The 17,676-nt window shown below is 36.5% G+C and overlaps 1 long non-coding RNA gene across 11 annotated transcripts; it reads right to left on the bottom strand.

Moving 5' to 3' along the window:
• Nucleotides 1-3,119: 3,119 nt before the first annotated feature.
• LOC145058648 (uncharacterized) lies at nucleotides 3,120-5,276 on the bottom strand. Of its 11 annotated transcripts, none has more exons than XR_013686450.1 (8): nucleotides 5,055-5,276; nucleotides 4,883-4,964; nucleotides 4,656-4,789; nucleotides 4,520-4,569; nucleotides 4,123-4,238; nucleotides 3,787-3,874; nucleotides 3,580-3,651; nucleotides 3,120-3,466 (listed from the first exon to the last, which is right to left on the bottom strand). It is a non-coding gene; the product is annotated as an uncharacterized LOC145058648 (long non-coding RNA). The 11 variants fall into 11 exon arrangements; XR_013686451.1 differs by having other exon boundaries at nucleotides 4,189-4,238; XR_013686449.1 differs by having other exon boundaries at nucleotides 3,787-4,238.
• Nucleotides 5,277-17,676: the final 12,400 nt, after the last annotated feature.

Genomic DNA, 17,676 nt, shown 5'->3' with positions numbered 1-17,676 from the left:
TACTGTGTTGTTTTTTATTTTTGTTTTTCAGAAGTCTCCACATGTTTCCAAAGTTTGCTTGATATATTTCTGAAATGTTTAACTTGTTTTGTTGTTACCAAACAAATGTAACTCCATAAAATATCTCCAAGAATTTAAAAATATTCTCTAATTTACCCCATTCATCATTACTTCATCGTTACTTGGAAAATCCAAAAAAAAATCATTTATTTCATAACAAAAAGAAAAAGCATGTCGATAGAATATCTTACTTTCATTAACAAGATAAGTAACATTCAATCTCGTATGAACATGTTGTAGTAAGCCTAGCAGTAACCTTTTTCGATTAAAGTAAAGATAACTGATACACCAGTGATGTTTTTGGTTCATCACCTTTTGCATAACTAAACTTAACACATAAGCACAACATAACAAATGAAAATAATATTTGATATAATGAATATGACCTTCATCGCATAATCAACATTTTAAAAAGTTGAAATATCATTATCTAAAATGATAGTAAACAATTTTTTCGATCCCCAAATCAGATAATAAACTAGATGTCTTTTTAGTTAAACATGTTGGTGATTTTAGTGTCACCATGTGATTTTATGTAGCTAGAATTAGCATGTGAGCTAAGGGGCTTCTTAATTTGTTTTCTAATATATGTACAGGTTGGTGCGGAGTGCACGCATGTATAAGATCAAATCAGTAGCCGGTTCGACGACTAGTAAGGGGTCCGGGGCAGCGCCCCTGGGTCCGGGGTTTCCAAAAGGGCAGCGCCCCTTTTGCGGGGTCTAGGGGCAGCGCCCCTAGCGGGGTCGAAGGGGAAGAGCCCCTGGTTGGGGTCCATAGCGGGGTTTTGGGCAGCGCCCCAAAACCTCTCCGAACTTTACATATGGGTACATAGTGGGTTACTCTGATTCTTGAGGGTGATTATGGTAAAACTAACAAAACTCGTTAGTTTTGGTAACCCTAAATCCTCATTAAGATCCAGACTACCCTGACTGGTTTCCAAAGGAACCCATAGCGGCCCAACCCTAATGAAACCCTAATATCATTTATTATATAAACGACTCTTCTTTTCAGAAGAGACACGCGGTCTTAAGCTCTCGTTTTTCATCACACTTTCACAGAATCTTCTAGCATATTAGCCTACCATTTTTGTGCCTAGAATCGTAAGTGTCCACTAGAATTATCCTAGGCTAAATTTCTTGTAACCCAGACATAGGGTAAAAATATGAGTTCGGAAAGTGATATCACGATCGAAGTTGGTATCTAGATCTCCACCAAAAACCCTAAATTTCATATAAAACATATGTCATTATGTGGAGATAGCATTTATTGAAAGTTTCTCTTTTCCAATTTTCACTCGTCTTCAATAAATGACAAATAATACATAAGAAACCATCTTTGTTAAATGAATACCACAAGCAAGATGAAATTCTAAGTAGGATCAACTTGACACATTTTTTAACATTTACCACTCCCTTTTAAACAACTTAAACATCTTTTTATTGATGTGTGTGTGTGTATATATATATATATATATATATATATATATATATATATATATATACTACCTGTTTACCCGCGCCAAACGACGGGTGTGAATAGGTTTTTCACAAGTTATTTTCTAGAGACGATTAGTTCTTTTGTGAAAATAGTTTGCTACATTTAAACAATTATTAAAAAGAGTCATGCTAGCAGAAACAAAATCAGTAAGAATTACAAATGAAAAGTTTGGATTCTTAACATTTTTTTATACACCACATTTGATGTATAGACTTCACTTCTGTTGAATTGTTCTTTTTAGATGACGAATATGCCCTTAGATTAAGTCCATAAAATATGATATATCTCTAATGACCATTTCTAGTTTTCAACAATACCCATTATCTATTATAGCTACTTTTAACGACTTGTTTATGATTGTCATCTATCATTTTTAACATTATTGTCTTCAAAACCCATATTGGCAATTATGTGGACATCTTGATTAAAAATTAAAAAAAACTAATAAGCTATTTCACGACTTAAATATTTTTCGATTATTGATTACATGATTATTGATTAAATGTCGTATAAATAGAAAAATATAAATTATTATATATTAATTTCATTATTACAGTTTATAAAACATTAGATTTTGTTTTACTCATATAAACTTTTTTATATTAATTTTTTGTGCATAAAATATGTCTATTATATTATATTAATTTTAAAAAAAATATCATGGTTACTTATCATTTGCAACATTGTTAGTTATTATAGATTTATTATATTAATTTGTTGAAGTTGTCCTATCAAATAAATTTGTACATCATTTTGTAAAAATTTAAATAGTATTATCAGTTGTTTTATCAAATTGATGAATAAATGAAGAAAATAAAATATATATATCCCCATCAAGTTCACAACTATGTGATTTAAAAGACAGAAAAAAATAAAAATAAATAAAATAAAAATAAATAAAAAAATAAAAAAGAAACTTTAGCTTATGTAATTGATTTTTCCAACAAAATAAGTAAACATAAAGCATAAGTTCCCCTTGTCCTTGGCCAATTGAGAAAACAAAGCAATAGAAAAACAAAATTCAAATTTCATGAGTTACTATGGATTCAATTGGATAAAACACACTTTTTGAAACAAATTCTGCACGCTACTTATTCAAATTTTGTTATGGTTTTTTCAAACATTTGTAAAGCCTGAACTACACTATTGAGGACTATTTACTCTCAAGTATAAAAATGTCATTTTAACGTTCGTTGTCATCTTCTTATCAATTGAACCATATTCATAAACCCCTTCAATCCCCAAGTTCATAATCAGATACTTGAAAACAGACAAATGAGTATATTGTTATGTGTTTAATATGTATTGCTATGATCTAATAGAGCACATTGTTAACTGCAAATTTTCAGTCTTATTTGACATCAATTAACACCTTAGCTAACCAGATACACATTCTTCGACTCAACAATTTAGATATACCAATAAGAAAACCTACAACTGGTACATAACATAACTGAGCATAATAATTTCCATTTGCCAATGAGTCTATGAGATACCACCTTATAACTTCCTTCTGTCGAAAAAAATTTCTATGTTCATCAATAATTTCCATCTTCTAAAAATAAGCAAAACAGTTTCTCCAGCTTTATAAACATCCTTCTTGGTCCCAAAATACCCATATCTAGTAGAAAATCTAAACATGCGTACCAAGTCTATTAACAATAACCTTATAATAGCTACCAAAATGCTATAAACCAGTTCTCACTGATACAATTACCCCACCTTCTCATCCATCATTTATAAGATTGAAAAAAAACAAACAAGGATAAATTGTCCATCTAGACTAATATCCAAATTACTGGATAAATATCCCCCGAATCAGGTGTCAACAAACGTGTGAACTCCAGATACTTCAATGAAAGTGGATGTGTATCTTATGAAACACATATTTACCAAATATTATCAATACCTGAAAAAATATATGCCAAGTTCTACCAATAAAATTTGTGATAAAGTAAAGGAAAGTGGAAGTAATTATTTCATTTTAACGTTTTGCACACATGTTAAAAAAATATGAATTACCTACATCAGATGTAAACTCGCCCCTGCTAATCATTGCAAGCATTCAAAAGAAATAGTGGTTATAGAATGAACCTACAACAAATAAAGTTGTAGAATACCCACAAACCCATCATCATAATTCACAAAATTCAAATAAAAAAGCATTGCATAAATGGAATTACTTAAATACCCTCAAAGATTCATTTATGTTCGACTATGATGAAGTACCTTAATAGTTTAAGAACTATATGCCAACTTTAACCCTGCTAGTTAGGCCTAATTATAGCTACTTCTCCATCTCTGGACTCCAATATATCTGTGGAATCATTGAAAGAGTGTATGATGAACAGCCAAAAAAAAAAAGAATAATTGAGGATTATAGCAAAATGGTTGTGTTATCTTTATAATCATTAAAATGGTGCATGAGGAACAACAGGAAAAATTAAAAGGGATGTAAAAATTAGAAAAAATGAGAATAAAATAGGAACATACAACATCATATTCAAACTTCACAATTAAGGTGTTTTATCAAAACTTTAGTTGTAGCAAGGAAGAAGAAAGTACCATAATGAAATTGAAAAAAAAAATAAGATGAAACCAATTGAAGAGAAGATTAGTCGGGTGCATTACTGTCAAGACTTCAAGAACAACAATACTAAGGGTATAATCATCGCTTTTATCTGTTAGATCATGAATCAAGAATTAGTCGAGTCAAGGTAAACTTGGAAAACAAAAGCAATTGTCACCGTAAACCTAAACTATTACTTTATGAATACACTAAAAATTATGCTTAGTATAGTTCCCCTAAAAAATTATGAATACACTAAATCCAGAAGACCAATATGACTATTAATCTCATAGAAAAGTCAATGATTTTTTATAATTTTCTGTAACATATATTCTAGTATCAGATTTGATTACAGAAGAAGTAAGATAAGGCAGATTATTAAGGCATACATACTTGGTAAGTGCTCTCGAGAGTGTCATTAGATATGAACTCGTAACCAGCATCTACAATTCAATGCATCTCCCAAAATGAATGTTATATATATTGTGTATGTATGACTAAAGGACAAAAAGGCAATTTACCTGCTTGCCTTCTTTAGTGCAGAATCCAAGCAAATAAACCAATTCGTTTTTCACCTGGATATTGAATTGAAGTGATAGAGAACCAAGCCTCAAAGATCTTCCATTGAGAACACATAAAAGCTTCATAGATCGTCTACTGTTCCTGGATAGACACAATCAAAAGCATAAATTTGTATGAAAGATAAATTTAGAAACTTTAAGCATATTCAAGGTTGGTGCGAGAATTTTTATGCACCTGTTAGTCAATATAAAAATGTCATATTTCTCTTTCATACAAAACTTCACTGAAGGTTATTGACAGGGCCAAGATTTGGGACCTGTAAACACAAACAAACAAATACACTTAAATAGAGAAGGGGGTAGTGTGCAGTGGTGCGATTGCTCGATAAGATTTAATTTAATCTTACCTAGATATGGACATATATGAAGAGGGTCGAGATTTAGGACCTGTAAACACAAACAAACACACACACACATACAGTTAAAGAGATATATATATAACTCTATAACCTAGTTTCTGCGACTTCTGGTTTAGATCTTCAGTTTCTTAGAGAGAAGGGGTTGTGTGCGGTGGTGTAATTGATGGTAAAGGTTGCAACGTTGGGGCTTTTTTAGAGAGGGGAAAGGGAGAGAAAGGGAAATAAAAATAGGAATCAACATGAGTGGTGGTGGTTATTCGGTTCGTTGTGGCTAGAGTTTGTGGTTAAACGTAGTGAAGATGATGACAACACTTATGGTTGAAGACAGTGATGATGGTGGTAGAGCTTGGTGGTGTTGTCGCTGGCTCAAACTTTGAATCAATAGTGAGAGGGGTGAGAGAAAGTGAGAAAGATGTTATATAACATCGAAGTTGAGGAATACTTCGGCCAATTTTGACCGATTCAGATTGCTGAAAATAAGAAATTTCCAGTCATTTTTGACCAAATTGATTCCTTAATTTTCTGTAATACTGTTAATGTATACATGGGACTTAGTCAAAAACGGTGATTGTTATTTTTACTTTGTCTAATATTGACCAAACCAATATCCAAGATTCGTCAATGCTTAAAATGATTGTAGACAGCGCTTAAGGGTTTGTACGACTTAAAATTCATCATTTGACTAAAAATGTTTTATAAGGTAATATATATATATATATATATATATATATATATATATATATATATATATATATATATATATATAGCTAGGTTCAAATGTGGATTGACATCTATTGTGCGAATGTGTGGACAGTGCTATTCTGTGAGATTGACAAAGAAAATATGTTGTTTCATTGTATGAATACGTCAATTTTACATAATTAAATTCATTATCACACATTCTCACAAATTAAATCGTCTATAAGGTTATTATAGACTTTTTATTATTATTCTAATTTTGTCATAATGTTTATTGAGTTGTATTCAATAAGAATAAAAATGAGTGAAAAATGACGTGTGAAAACAAAAATGAATAAGAATTAGTGAAAATGCATTAAATGGTGATATTTGTGTGAGGTTCAACGAATTCGCATTAGTAAATAACTTGTTCTCTTAGTAATTCTCATTGAATTATACTGTCCATACATCCGCACAATAGTTGTCCATCCACACTATAACCTAGCCCTATATATATATATATATATATATATATATATATATATATATATATATATATATATATATATATATATATATATATATATCTGACCAACTTAACACATTTTTTTAATATTTACCACTCCCTTCTTAACAACTTAAACGTATCTTTTTATTGTTTATATATATATATATATATATATATATATATATATATATATATATATGAGTAGGATCAAATGAGAACACCTAAAAGGTTGAGAATGCAAGAACAGATCACAACCTTCTAAATAATTAGATCTAGGGCTATAATTAACTGGACCATTTATGTATATTAGAAAACTGATGTGCTAAATATGTAAATTTGAAATAGCTAAAAGGGTATAATAGGAAATCCATATAATTTAATTAAATAGAAATTCCTATAATTTAGCTATGACAATCTCTATCTTAATATATGTTTATTGTTGTAACTTCCGCATTTCTGACTAAGCATTATTATAATGATGTAATGGTTAATGTCAACAATTGTAACCTATTTTATGTAATGAAGAAGAATTATTTGACTATTATGTGATTTACGTGTAAATTATGTGCAATATGTGTTCTTATAACGATGTAGTAAAATAGGAATAATATATGTGTCTAAAATAAAAGAATAATTAGACCCAATGTCTTTAAAGAAACTTGAAGTGGTCGTAACAAGGATTTCAGATATTTAAGGAACGCTGAAATCCGACTTATAACAAAGAAGTTATGACTCGTCGAAGTTTTTACGATTAACCGGCACGACTCCAAGTATTGTAAAAAGTAAATTTTTCACGAAATAATTTTTAGCCTTAAAGATATAAACGAAATTCGTAGTAAACATTAAGCCAGAACGTACATGTAGAGAACATCCAAATCTGACTCCGTTAGAAGAAGTTATGAATTTTAGATTCAGCGTAGCAATATATAGTCCGGAAATCGAATTTTAGATCCATCGAATTTTAGCCGACACAGCCAAAACAAGAATTGAAGATCTCGTTAATAGGAGCCCAATGATATAAAGACAATAAAAAATGGACGTCAGATGACAACGTTATGAATTTTTAACGGACTTTATCTGTCTAAACATGTTAAAATATAACTTTAAAAATAAAGTAAAAATTTGCCGACGGAGTCTAAACGAAAGTTATAGATCACGTCGATACCTATTTGTGGATATAAATAACATAAAAAACGGAGCTCATATGCGAAAGTTACGGATTTTAGAAGATAATTAAATTTTGGATTAAATCAGCGAGTGGCACATGGCAAGATCTAGGACACAACTTCTTCCCCACGACTTGGAATGAGATTGCGATACGTGGCATATTATTCCTAGCGTAATCTTTTAGTACAACCTGCATAACCCATAAAAACCCATCACGCCCAACGTGATTCTTGAGTATGCCCTGCATACTTGGACGCTAGCAGCCTATAAATAAAGCACGAAAATAACTCTTTTCCTCACATCTTTATATCCAGTTCTCTCCCAAACACCCCAAAGCCTCTAATCATATCCCTAGAACCTCCTAGGTGTTAGAAGCAAATCCTCGGAGCATCGTAAATCCCCAAGAAGTAGAGCTTTTGGTGCAGAAGTTCTGCCCGCATAGAGTCCGTTTTCTCGCTAAACCACCTGTGAGCTGAGTTATGCTTACCGTACTTTAAGCATCACTTATGTTTAAGTTCATTATCATTATTATGAACCTATAAACAAGATTTATCAGTGATTCCAAGTTATTATACTAATTGATCTACTTATGGGGATGATGTCTAGGCTGGATTTAGTGAGGTGTTTAAAGTGGGATTTCCAAACAATATACTTCATATACCAAACGGACCCTACCTCTGATATGATCCTACCTGGTTGTTCTTTAATTGATAGATCTTGAAGTAGACTTTGAGATAATGAAAAATCTAGACTAATAATTAGTCGCAATAAATAAAACACTAAGACTTAGTGATAATGATACTAGGTTTCGTCAAAGGAAAATATAATTATTTGAATCGAAGAGTTGCCCGAATTACGATTCGTCACTTTAACAAATGAGTGCATAGTTACTTTCATCTTACACATATATATGACGTATTTAATATAAATTACTTGCTATATGTGTCTATTATATGTGTTCCTGATATCTACGCTAGATGAATGATTTATACATGTTTTACTCGATTTAAACTGTATATGTATTTTATAACTATAAATATGTTGGGTAAAGATGGGTAGATAATATAGATGATGAAAGATGAAATAAATAATGAGAGGCATTGATGTTAAACCTGATCCAGTCATCTAGCGGAGTATAGGTGTCAACCACAGACTATTCTAGACAGTCTAGTGGAATGCTGGCAGGCTCACAACCTATAGGTGTTTGTGAATGACGTGTTCACCAGGTGTATTCCATCCCCCTCATGGTTTCCTTATTGACATATATTGCTAAAAAATACCCTAAGCATTATTGTCAATAGCAAAGATAACCCTTAGGCTAGGTACCTGAAATTAGATACTTTAGGGAAAGAAAGTGAGGATAACGGGAACGGGTAATCGGGTTAAATGATTTGATGAAATTAAAGAACTTAATTATTATGGGTTGAAAACCCTATGTGTTCACCAGGCTCCCAAGCCTAACCCACTCATTTTTTCTTGTATTATAGGTAGGCGTACAAGAGCACCAGTGTGATGATCAGATAAGAGAATTATGGATTACACGCCAATAGAATAATATATGTTGTATGGCTTATATTATTTTCCATTTATGCTTATGTATTGTATTGATGATGGCATCCCAACATTTTTAATATAATTGAAATACATTTCCTCGGAAATTCTTTGATAATATCTTTATCATATTTTGGGAACAAATTCCACAATATTATTTTTCAAAAGGATACTCTGATTTTTTAAATAAAACATAAACAAATCGGTATTTTCTGGCAGAGGAATTGGGGATGTCACAGTTGGTATCAAAGCATTAGTTTAAAAGAACTAGGTATTTGTAGGATTTCTAGATTTAAACTTAGAATGATAAGCGATGATTGTGAGATGAGTATCTTCTATATTTAGGAAATGTATAAAGACGAGCACTAGCTTATTTTAGGAAAGATGCCTAAATTGCTTTTAAGTGCTAAATGATTTAAATGAAATGCCTTGTACGCCTTAGAATGCTATTATATGCTCGGATACATTGTCTATGGCCGACCGGATCTGGAAACTTTATGTGTTCAGATTTCTAAACGTTTATCTACGATATTAGAACTGACATGTAACTTTTCAGAGTGGCAAAGAGGATTTAAACGTCTATGGTAAATAAAGGAATTAATTCACCTGCTTTGGTGTATAGATCAACATGGTGAGAACTCGCAACGTATTACAAAACACCAATGGAAACCTGCATCTTGAGCCACGAGTGACTGAGCATGCACCAGAGGTAGCAGCTGTACCCGAACCAATCACGATGGCAGGAGTCCAAGAAATGATTCGATCTATGATGGCCGAACAAAGGGAGGAGATATGAAAAATGTTGCATAATAATATGGATGAACCTGTTGTACCAGTTGTGCAACCTGAACTGAATAAGGGACAGTCAGAAGAAGGATACTATAGTATAATTGTTATTCAAGCCGGACCACAAGTGGTTAAAAGAAATAACCAGGATGAAGGAACTGAAAGGAACGGATGAAAGTATAAAGACTTTACAACTTGCAAACCATCAACTTTTATTGGGAAAGAAGATTTAATCGGAGTTATGGACCGGATCTCTAAAATGGAACTAGCTTTCATAACATGTGGTTGCAAGGGCAAGCTACAAACCACTTATGTTGTGCGTCAGTTTAGGGGTGAGGTTGTTCATTGGTGGAACACTTTGGGAAATACCATAAGCCCCAATGAGCCACTACAAGTAACATGGGAAGAATTCTTGGCATACTTTAAACGCAAGTTCTGCTCAGCCCAAAACATGCTAGAGCTGGATAACCAGTTTCTGACGTTGAAAAAGGGAAACATGTCCATTGATGAGTATACCAACGCCTTCACAGACAAGATGGAGTTTGCTAAGAAAAAATGATAACTATACAAAGGGACTACTATGGGAGTACACTGTACCAGTATGCCAGGCACCTACTCTTCAGGCGGCCATTTGGGTTGCTAAGTCTGTTGAAGAAATGATCAAAGACAGAACCACCAACAAGGTTGAAGTTAGCAAGAAGAGGAAATTTGAGGGTTCTTCAAGGTTCAACAAAAAATCATGTTATTAAAGTCTAGTTCTAAGAAGTTTGGAGGAGGAGGAGGAGGAAAGGCAAAATGGTGTGAGAAGTGCAAAAAGAAACACTCTAGAAAATGTGGCGATGAGGTGATTTGTTTGAAGTGTGTGAAGAATGGGAATTATGCCAATGAGTGTACATTCAACAAGAAGGTTTGTTACGGATGTAAGGAAGAAGGGAATATTTCTAGGGACTGCCCGAAGAAGAAATAGGAAACAATGCCTAATGTTCCACCAAGGCCAAAGGCAAGATCATACCAGATGACCTTGGAACCAGCAATGGATGAAGCAAATGTCGCTTCAGGTACTTTTCTTGTAAATGGATTGTCTGCCAGTATATTGTTTGATTCTGCAGCTAATTACTCCTTTATATCGCATAAATTTAGTAGTAGACTAGCATTTCCTGTAAATAAACTAGATAATGCTCTAGTTGTAGAAGTTACTAGTGGAAAATTCGTACATGTTAGCAATTGCATTAAAAACATCATCATCGACTTGAACGGGAATAAATTCCACAAAGAGTTGTTACCCATTGAGTTGAACGATTTCGAAATAGTACTAGGAATGGATTGGCATAGTGCGAACGATGCTGAGATACTATGCAGGAAGAAGATAATGAGAGTAAACTCACCTGGAAAATATTCATTTATGGTGTATGGGGACAAATGCAGAGTACATTCTAGAATCATTTCCCTGATGAAAGCAAGAAATTGTTTGTTTAAAGGATGCACATCATATTTGGCATTTGTGATCGACACGAAAAAGAAGAAGAAAGAAATGCAAAGGATAACAGTGGTGTGTGACTATCCGGAAGTCTATCCCTAAGATCTTCATGGATTGCCTCCTGATAGATAAGTATAGTTTTAAATAGACTTTTTGCCAGGATCGACGCCAATAGTGAAAGCATCGTACTGATTAGCACCTACAAAGATGAAAGAGCTTATGATGCAACTTCAGGAGTTGTTAGAAAAAGGTTTCATTTGACCTAGTTCTAGCTTCACCATGGGGAGCTCCGGTGTTATTCGTGAAAAAGAAGGATAGGAGCATGAGAATGTGCATAGACTATAGAGAACTAAACAATGCAACGATAAAGAACAAGTATCCATTTCCAAGGATTGATGAGATGTTCGCTCAGCTGCAAGGTTCGAGGTATTTCTCAAAGATTGATCTCTGTCAGGATATCATCAGTTGAAGGTGAGAGAACAAGACATTGAGAAGACCGCATTCAGAACAAGATACGGAAACTATGAGTTCTTAGTTATGTCATTAGGACTAACCAATTCTCCAACAACATTTTACGGATTTGATGAACAGGGTTTGTAAACCATTCCTCGATAAATTTTTAATAGTGTCTGATAAGTTAAAAACTAACTTGAAGATCGATTAGATCTATAAAACAGGTAAAGAAATAAACAAGTAAACAGCAAGAACACTATAATGGATCAAACGATGTCGAATGATTAATCAACAATCCTCAGAAGAGCTCGATAAAGAACTTCTACTGTAGAGGATTAAAGGGTTTACAAGAACGATAAAGAAAATAAACTGTGAACTATCGTAATCGCTATCGTCTTCTAGATCGTTAACCTAATATGCATGCAAGCACATTATTATATACTAAACCCTACAAGCTCACGGTTGGACAGGCCCAAACCGGAGTACAAAACTTGGACTATAAACCGAGCCCAATGAGGCAATACAAAACAAATCTGCTACCCAACAATCTCCCCCTTTGCGTCAATTGGAGCGAGATCATTACTTCTTACTTGGGCCAGCAGCAGCAGGAACCTTCTTCTTTACAGTCTGAAACAGACGCGAGATAAGGGCGAGGATCGTCTGTCTGAATCGGATGTACCACTGAATCATGTCATTAAAGTATTTGATATCATCCGCTGCATTTTCTTTACACCTGTGGATGATCCCCATCACATGCTCAAGACAAGCAGTGGTATAAAGATGTTTATCCGCTAAGGCAAAGAGACATTTCTGTCCTTCAGCCCTAGTGAACATGACCGAATTTCACCTTGGGTCAATCTTTCCCATCTTCATCTGGTTCAGATCACTGGTTGAGCCAACAGGAGATATCTTCGGTTTCTTCTTGAAGACATTGGCAATCTCCTGATCCATCAGGGCGACCTCCATGATATAACATACCAACATCCTTTTGAGATGGTCAATGATCGGACCATATTCAGCTTCATTCGTCAAGAGGATGTTGTGCAGAACGATCCAGTCATGGTGGTTGAGGTTCGGTAGATCTGCTAAAGATATGAGATGTTCAGTTTTTGCAGACCCTCTGATCACCCTGAACCGAACGTTGATGAATCTCCCTTCAGAGTATGGCTTCAGAACCCGAATGGTGACTATCTTCTGAGCGCTCCAGGTTTGATATTGGGGTTGAGCAGCCTTCAGATAGAACTCGATTAATTCCCGATCAATCTCCGGATGAGGATGAGGGACCTCGGCAACGCAGGCGAAGGCGTGAAAGATGAACGCCTTTCGGGTTAAGGGCATGTCGAACTGCGAGTCGACAGAATTGTAGCAGTCAAAGGAGATCACCGGTTCGAGCCATAGGATGCTCGGAGTATCGATAGCCTCCTTTATCATTCTCTCTCGAGTCCAAGCAGGGAAAAGAGTCTTCCTGCTTTCGAGGAGATCGTGGGCTTCTTTTTGTTTGCGTTCAGCTTCTTCAGCTTCTCGCGCCACACGAACATTGTCATCTTCAGTATTGCGATGACTTTTGCGTTTCAGCAAGTCGGCAATAGTTTCTTGATCATCTTCCTCTTCTTCCTCAGCTAACTTCTTTCCTTTATCCTTCACACCCGAACCAGAGGTTTGACCTGTAGGAGGAGGTTCGGTTGTGTGAGCAGCTTTTGAGGAAGGAGGTGGTTTCGATCCGGACTTCATTTCTCCCCCTTGTTTCGGAGTGGACACGAAACTAGGTAGCCCTTCTATTTTACTGAGCAGATCCAGGGCAGGAGCGAGTTTTTCAGCAAGGTTTCCCCTCACCGAATGGTTCAGGATCGGATCGTGTGCTTCCAGGATGTTGGATATGGCTGAGTGTACATCCGAAACACATGTCTTGATGACCTCCCATTCGGATCGAATAGCGTCAAGTTGTTGCTGAGAGTTGGAAAGCTGAGCACTCTTGACCTTGAGGGCAGTGGTTTTGCTTGCAAAAACGTCCATCAACGAGTTTTCTGCGGCCAGATCCTCTTGGAGTTTACAGAGGCGCTCGTCGATGGAGGCACGAAGGGCCGAGTTGTCGTCATTGATTGATTGGCGAAGGGTGGCAAACGACTTCAACTCCGTGGAGACGAACGTGGCCAATTGTTGAACAATTGGTTCCAACATTGTCTTTGTAGCATCGTCACTCACCTGTAAGGACTTTAATAGGGTAGAGGCGTCATAGAATAGTTTATCGACTTTTTCGGTCGCTGCCTCACAAGCTTTCGTTGAGGCATCTATGGCGGCAGTGGCAGAAGCGACCGAGTCTTGCTGATCCCTGGAGAAGGCATCAACAATCTTTTGAAGAGCAGCTTCAAAGAGAGATGACTGAGAATTGGAGGAGGAAGCAATGAGCAAGTCGACCTTCTCATGCAACTCCTTAAGGTGCTTCTTTGTTACTGGAGCATCCTCATCATCGTCGCTTTGCACCTGAAACGGACGGAAATAGACCGAATCAAATTGCATGTTCTCCCCGCCAAGGAAAGGATTATCTCCGTCAGAGGCATGACCAGGAGATGGGGGTGGTGGTGAAGCTCGTGGTGTTGAGGTGTGGGTAGGTTCAGGTTGAGTCTGAGCTGGGGTAGGTTCGGGTTGTGTTGGAGTGGGAGTAGGTTCGGGTGGTTGTTGGGTTTCGGTTGTGTGTATAGGTTCGGTTACTGGTGGTGGTTCGGTTGCATCGGTATGAACCCCCATATCAGATACGTTGGTTGTAACCTTTGTAGTAGATGTTGTGGTTGTATCAGTGAAAATGGGTGGTGGTATAGTGAAAGCGGTTTTAGGAATGTTGGTAGTGGGGTTTATGGTGGGAATGGAAGTGGGTATTGTTTGAGTGGGAGAGGGAATTGGTGAGTTATGGATTTCCATGTCAGGGGTAGGTGATCTGGGTGGGTTGTTGCCTCTTGGAGGGGTGTCGCCTCTTTGAGAGCCGTCCGAATCCGAACTCTCACCCTCCGACTCACTGGAAGAGGAAGCGATAATGAGCTTTCGCTTTGGTTGAGTCTTTCGCCTTTGCTGCTGCGGGGACTGAGCAGCTTTAGAAGCCTTCCTCTTTTTAGGAAAAGGGCCTTTAGCCCCTTTGGCCACTTGCTTCCATTTATCTGCCTTTTTGCCTCTATGAACAGGCTTATCAGCATCGTGAATTGACTTGAGCATCTCCGGTGTGAGATCTCTCGGTCCAGACCTTTTGAACTCCTTGTAGGTCCGGATGATCCTGCTGTCACTTGGAACATCACCGTACATGGTCTCCGGGATGGAACCAATGAAAGGGAACTTCGATGCATCTGAGACGATGATCTTCGTGGTATGGAATGTACCAATCGAAGACATCAATGCACCGGCAATAGTGGAGACATCGTGCTTATCCATCGCCCACTTAGTAATGATTGTCCAAAACCTGGCATACGACACCTAAGAATGTCGTGAAGAGGAAGATAAACTCTGGATGAGTTGTTGCCAGAGAACCAACCCATAGTCGACGTTGACGCCATTGTAAACTCCGTACATGATGGAGAGGAAGAGTCGACTGGAGCCATCTGAACCGGAGCTCCGTTCTGAAAGACCCTTGAAAAGGACAATGAACATGCCGTTCCACTGTGGCGGAAAACACGACTTTTTAAACTTTGCGACAGAGGTGAGCACCTCCGTGTACCCCATATTATAAAACATGCTGAAGAGATGGCCCAACGGAATTGTCTCCGGATTAACCCTTGAAGGGTCAGCTGCAAACCCTAGCAGTGAGCCAAATCGTTGCTTGGAAATCGAAGCTTTGTGATCAGAAACCTCGAAGAAGATTCTATCGACTGCTTTGTCGTAATGTGCAGTCGCATAGATCTGCGATAAAAGCTCCATGGGCACTGATTCCACCCGTGAAAGTGCAGGTGCTATTGGGGAATACTTCAGGCACTCGATGATTGGGAACATGTAGGAGTCGTACGCCTGAGGGGTTAAATCGATCACCAAACACTGTTGAGGGCGAATGGGAAGGATGTGGGAAGTAGCGTGAACGGACGATGATTCTGCCATTGTTGAAGTTGGGAAGAAGATGATGAACAGTTAGGTTCAGGGAATTTTTGCTCTCTTGGGAATTTTGATGCAGTAAAGAGGTAAAAGGGAGATGAGGTCGCCTTTTATACTGGCGTTTAAGGAGAGAGAAATATCTTCCCAAATCTTCTATCGAAATACGAAAGGTTTTCCCCGGAATTTGACTGATTCGTGACAGTTAAGGTAAGCGATGATCACGCATGAGAGAGAGTGTCAGATCCCTTGGAACACGCCGTCCAACAAGCACCGTTTCTGAAGAAACCGTTTCAAATTCACACGCGCCTTTCTGTGCCAGAGAGGAACCGTTTCAAATTTGCACACGCGTCCACGACGTCAGTTAAAGAATGGATGTTTCAAATTCGCATGCGTTCCCTTTTTACCGCCGGTTGAAATTCAATCCATAAGACTCCCGCCTGAGTCAGCAACCCTTCATCTTATCCTTGTAACGGCATCTTTTGAATGATACGCCCACGTGGATTTATTTTGACCACGTCTTTATAATTACTCTCCGATCCAATGAAAAAGCCTGTAATTATTAGAACCAGAATTTTGGAAAATCAAAGATTTTCGTGCTAAGGGTGTAAAAAGAAAAGAAATAAAGCAAATCTTTTTAGGAATAAATGTGATGTCAATAATGACATGAAACAAGTGATCCCGGGCACGAAACTCTTCCTTCAAAGTCAAGAGAGACCTTAAAGTGTTAGTGTGGTTTCCCGTTGAATAACGATCAAACACTTATTAAGAAGTGTTGAAAGGCTTCTTTTAATTAGGCTCCTTAGGGTGGCTTTAGCTTTGATTCAACAGGTCTAATCTTGAAATAAGATAGAAAGTGAACAAAGTACTTCTGAGACCGGTGTAGTCTGTTGAACAAGTAGGCATGTAATAATTTTAAAGTAACTGGTAAATATAAAATCTCAAAAAAAATAAAACTGGATCCCAAGGGAAGAAACGTTATGGTGTTTAACAATTTCATAGGAATCAAACAAAAGAAAAAAACTTGAGATTTCATGAGGATACGTCCGTCAATGCATTAGTGAAAACTTGAGCAAATTAATTGTTCACCGTCAATTCATATTTGGTATTGAATTTTGGGTTTCACTTAGCTCGTAGTGGCACGAAACTAAGATCATAAACACAGTTTTTGAGTAACCATAAACCTCAGTGGTAATTGCTGAGAGTCTCAAGGGTTACATTGATGAAATGAATTTAATGTAGAAATGTAATGGAGATGGTGTAAGAAAGAAAAGTACCTCTGCTATAAAAGTAGGACCAAGCAAAAAACTCTTATCTCATGTGAGAAGAGAGTTAGGTAGCTCTCGATTAGAATAAATGTGATAGCCTAATTGGGAAGACAAGGTTTGTGTATACCAAGTCATTAAGGCTATTATTCAGAATCTGATGAGGCTTTGGGCACATGCAGTAGCATGCTTCTAGGGACACTTAACTAATCCATCAAACATTTCCCCATAAACAAACGAACATTCATATAAAAATTAAAGACAAAAAGCAAATGAAGAACAAAATATTTTTGGAGTTTTGATATATAAAAAATGATAAAATAAAAAATAAGACTAAAAATAAGACTAAGAAAGAAAATAAAAAAAAATTTGGAAAAGAAAAGAAAAACAAAAAACTTTGGAACCGAACCCGAGCGTTCGGTTGGTTTTGGTTTGGAAAAAGTTTGAGAAACCGAACCCGAGCGTTCGATTGGTTTCGGTTTTGAAAAATTTTGAAAAACCGAACCCGAGCGTTCGGTTGGTTTCGGTTTTGAAAATTTTTGAAAAACCGAACCCGAGCGTTCGGTTGGTTTCGGTTTTGAAAACTTTTGAAAAACCGAACCCGAGCGTTCGGTTGGTTTCGGTTTTGAAAAACTTTGAAAAACCGAACCCGAACCTTCG

Source organism: Lactuca serriola, chromosome 6 (assembly GCF_051521515.1).
Source record: "Lactuca serriola cultivar US96UC23 chromosome 6, Lser_US96UC23_V15, whole genome shotgun sequence".
In the NCBI taxonomy this organism is placed as follows: Eukaryota; Viridiplantae; Streptophyta; class Magnoliopsida; order Asterales; family Asteraceae; genus Lactuca; species Lactuca serriola.
This window is presented reverse-complemented; position numbering and strand designations above follow the sequence as displayed.